Here is a 5,062-nt window from a genome sequence, read left to right as displayed (position 1 = left end):
AAGTGAATAGGAAGTTTTCCCTTCATCCCTGTTTCCCAGAGCAGCCTCATACATGTCCTTACAGAGATATTCTAGAAATTTGCACTCCTATTTATTAATAGGAAATTACATGAGTTTTTGTGCCACAGTTTTGCACTCAGTATATTTAGGATGGAAACCCTGGTGTCGCAGTGGTTAAGTCCTAGGGCTGCTAACCAAAGGGTCGGCAGTTCAAATCCGCCAGGCAGTCCTTGGAAACTCTATGGGGAAGTTCTACTCTGTCCTATAGGGTCGCTATGAGTCGAAATCGACTCGACGGCACTGGGTTTGGTTTTGGTTTGGTTTATATTTAGGATATAGTTCCACAGCAGAACATGAATTGAATTAACTACTTCATTCTTTTTAACAGCTACATAGTACATTTCGGAAAACCTGGTGGTATATAGTGGTTAAGTGGTATGGCTGCTAACCAAAAAGTCGGCAGCTGGAATCTACCAGGTGCTCCTTGGAAACTGTACGGGGCAGTTCTGTTCTGTATATTTCATTTAATAGCTATACCATCCTATACTATATTTACCCAAAGCCCTGCCAGTGGACGTTTAGGTTTTTCCAGCTTTTGCCATTAAAACACTGCTGTAATAACTATGTATATAAATATCATCATAACCCACCGACTGCCGTCGAGCCGATACCGACTCATAGCGACCCTATAGGACAGAGTAGAACTGCCCGATACAGAGTTTCCAAGGAGGGCCTGGCGGATTCAAACTGCTGACCTCTTGGTTAGCAGCCGTAGCATCATACACAAGTGCAAATGTATTTGAGGATAAATTCCTAAAGGTAAAATCTCTAGGTCAGAGTTTGTATATTTTAAATTTGATAAATATTGTCAATCTTCTTCCAAGAAGGTTGTGGGGTTTATCCTTCCACTTAAAACAGTGCTGGTCTATACGACACATAGAATATGGCAGAGCTGACAGTTTGTGACTTCTGAGGCTAAATCATAAAAGGCATTGTGGCTTCTACCTTGTGCTCTTGAATTGCCCAGGAGAATGTGAGCCACCATGTCATACATACTTTTAAGTTGTCCTGTGGGGAGAGCCCCATGGGGAAGAACTGAGCCCTCCCACCAACAACAAGCACCAACCTGCCAGCTATGTAAGTGAGCTACTTTGGAAGTGAATTCTCCAGACCTAGTCAAGCTTTCAGTTGACTACAACTTTATTAGGTACCCCAAGCCAGAGAGGCCCAGCTAAGCTGCTCCAAAATTACTGACCCACAGAAACTATGCGTGACAATTAAGTATTCATTGTTGTTTTAAGTCACAAAGTTTAGGGGTAATTTGCTATACTGCAACAGGTAACTAATAGACTATACGGAAATTTCAGTTTTTCTTCTCCCTAATAAGAAAAGTAGGAGCCCTGGTGGCACAGTGGTTAAAGTGCTCAGCTGTTAACTGAAAAGTCGGCAGTTCAAACCTACCAGCTGGTCCAAGGGAGAAAGATGTAGCAGTCTGCTTCCATGAAGATTACAGCCTGGGAAACCCTATGCAGCAGCTCTGCTCTGTTCTATAGGGTTGATATAAGTCAGAATCGACTTGACAGCAATGGGTTTTTGTTAATAACAAAACTTTTTAATTTACTAGGTGAATAATGGTATCTTGTGCTGTTTTAAATTGCACTTCTCTTATTTTGAGTGAAGTTGAGCATCTTTTCATGTATTTAAGAGGATTAGTATTTTTTTTTCTTTCTGTGAACTGTCTATGCATTTTTCCTAACTATGTCATTGTTCATGGAGGCATGATATTCCTCCATGTGGGTTTAATGTGATTAATTTAATTACTCCCTTATTTACAAAGAAGTGAATTCCCATCTTTTGGTATTAACAATACTGGAATAAACACCACAAATCTTTGTCCACGTAATTGATCATTTCCTGAAGGAAGGTACTATAAAGGAAATTATTGGGCCTATGTGAGACAATGTACATAATCAGAGCTGCCCCAAAATCTATGTCATGTTTTAAGGCTCTTTATACAAACCAAGGAAACCCTGGTGGAGTAGTGGTTAAGAGCTATGGCTGCTAACCAAAAGGCTGGCAGTTCAAATCCACCAGTCACTCCTTAGAAACTCTAGGGCGCAGTTCTACTCTGTCCCATAGGGTCACTATGAGTCAGAATCAACTCAACGGCAGTGGGTATACAAACTGACAAACAACTTTTCATAAAAGTTTCATTAATGTATATATCTATTCACAGTGCCTGTTTTACCCCAACCCTTTATCAAAGTGTATATTACTGTTTTAAAAATTCTTTGCTAATGTTTGGGGTTGCTAATGTAAAAGAAAAAAAAGGCCTCAGGCTACCAACATTGCTTTTGAAAAGCATTCTCACGAAGAACCCTTATCTGAAGTGGAGGTTGTATCAAGGGATGATCATTCCGTGAGGGCGTCTCTGGGCCTCCAGCATCACTACAAATCCCCACCATCACCTAGCTCAGACAATGGTGTGAGAAGAGGCAGCTGCTGGAGTTGTGCGACCATGAAAGCTTGGATCCTACTGCCCAAAGCTTTGGCCACCATGGGTGCCAGATTTATGGAACAGCTGATTACACAAATTCTGGTCATAATCCCACAAACACGCACATGCTTACTGGACCTCGTGTCACCACACCGAGTATGGAAAATGTAGGTGTAAATCTAATAGCATATTGGCTCATGCTCTCCAAGCGAAGAACAGCAGGGTAGGCTAAAGAGGCCAATCAGAATGAAGTTCCTATGAATGGAAGGGTGGCTAGAGGTCAGGACCTTGTCTACCAGCCTAGGGGCAAATGGCTCCCCAGGGAAGATCCCAGGCCCACAGAGCTGTGAATTCTCCCTTCTTGGAGCTTTAGAATTCTTCAAGGCTAAAGAGACTCTTAGATAAAACTTCACACAAGACAGAGTTCACATGATATTATATAAGCTTTCCTTCCTGCCCAGGCTCAGTCCCATGCTTCTGAGCACCCAGATCCAGTCCTCTTATCTGTCATTTCCTCCCAATCCTGCCCTGGACATTCTCAAGGGCTCACGGCCAGCCCTTTGATTGCTCACCCTGCTTCCAGCCTTGCTTCCAGCCTGAGAGAGCCTCCAGTTGCTCCGCCTGTCTTTCTCACTCAGAACTGTTGGGTTGGAAGTCTTCTCTGAAACTTTGGGACATTGACAAAAGTAGGAAAATATTGACCTGCTTCCCACTCCATTAGTTAATTCAAACACTTTGGACCAAAGCACACCAGAGGCCCTCTTAGCAAAGGCCTGGCTTTCCTGAACCAATGGCTGCAAGGCAGCCCCTTCCAAACCCATACATGCAGTGGCAACATTGTCCAAACCCAACTGGAACATCTCACAAAGCACAGGTAACAATCGTTGTTCCAAATCAGAAAGTTTTCATAATGGTAAGAAATTTTAAAAGGGTTGCTTTACGTGGGGCAAGATCACTTACAAATAAGACATAAGGGAAAAGATCTCAAAACATTATTCTTTTTCTTTCCTCAAACTTTCCTGATCTTTAACTGAATGAACAGTCATCCATGCCGCCTTAAGAAGGAGAAAAGCCCTTGAGGGAACGGGTTCATAGACCACTAAATATTAACCCACATAAATCAATGGTAAAACCAAACCAAAACCAAACCCAGTGCCATCGAGTCGATTCCGACTCATAGCGACCCCATAGGACAGAGTAGAACTGCCCCATAGAGTTTCCGAGGAGCATCTGGCAGATTTGAACTGCCGACCCTTTGGTTAGTACCCACAGCACTTAACCACTACACCACCAGGGTAGCTCTGCTGCAATTCCATTACCCCCACAAGCCCAATAAACATCATTAGCTTCCCCCAGGAGTCCCTGGGTGGTACAAACAGTTAATGTGCTTGGCTGCTAACTGAAAGGTTGGAAGTTCGAGTCCACTTTGGAAAAAAGCCTTGGCAATCTACTTCTGAAAAATCTGCCATTGAAGACCTTATGGAGCACAGTTCTCTGTCACTCATGGCGTTGCCATGAGTTGGAGTTGACCAGATGGCAACTGGAAACTGGGAGCTTCCCCAGTTACCCTAAATAAATACACAATTTAAGGAAAAATTGAACTAAACGTACAAACTCAGCTTTTAGGCAAATTCCAAGTCCCTGCTTCCCAGCTGTTTAATGATCCTGTTTCCAATGGGACACACATGGCACATAATAGGCACTCTTTAAATATCTTTTGGACTGAAAAGAACTTTTGTGCACTAGTACTAGTTTTGCTCAGTTCTGTCTCATAAACCTGTTAGATACTCCAAAACATTGACTTTCAAATATTTAATAAACTATCACCAAAAAGGAAACCCTGGTGGCGTAGTGGTTAAGTGCTATGGGTGCTAACAAAGAGGTCAGCAGTTCAAATCCACCAGCTGCTCCTTGGAAACTCTATGGGGCAGTTCTACTTTGTCCTACAGGGTCGCTATGAGTCGGAATCAACTTGATGGCAGTGGGTTTGGTGTTTTTTTTTTTTTTTTTTTTTTGGTTATCACAAAAAAAACCTATTGCTGGGATGCAGACCTCAAATTCTCATAAAAAGACCAGACTTCATGGTCTGACTGAGACTGGAGAGACCCTGGAGGTCATGGTCCCCAGACCCTCTGTTGGGCCAAGACTGGAACTATTCCTGAAGCCAACTCTTGGAACAGGGATTGGGCTGCACTATAAGACAGAAAATGATACTGGAGAAGGGTGAGCTTCTTAGCTCAAGTGGACACATGAGACTCTGTGGGCAGCTCCTGTCTGGAGGGATGATGAGAAGCCAGAGGAGGACATGAGCTAGCTGAATGGACATGGGCAATACAGGGTGGAGAGGAGGAGTGTGCTGTCTCATTAGGGAGAGAGCAATTAGGAGTACATAGCAAGGTGTGTATAAGTTTTTTTTATGAGAGGCTGACTTGATCTGTAAACTTTCACTTAAAGCACAATAAAAAAAAGAAAAAACCCTGCTGCTGTTGAGTCAATTCCTACTCATAGCACCCCTATAGGACAGAGTGGAACTGCCCCATAGGGTTTTCAAGGAGCGGCTGGTGG

Source organism: Loxodonta africana, chromosome 7 (genome assembly GCF_030014295.1).
Source record: "Loxodonta africana isolate mLoxAfr1 chromosome 7, mLoxAfr1.hap2, whole genome shotgun sequence".
NCBI classification, from domain to species: domain Eukaryota; kingdom Metazoa; phylum Chordata; class Mammalia; order Proboscidea; family Elephantidae; genus Loxodonta; species Loxodonta africana.
This window is presented reverse-complemented; position numbering follows the sequence as displayed.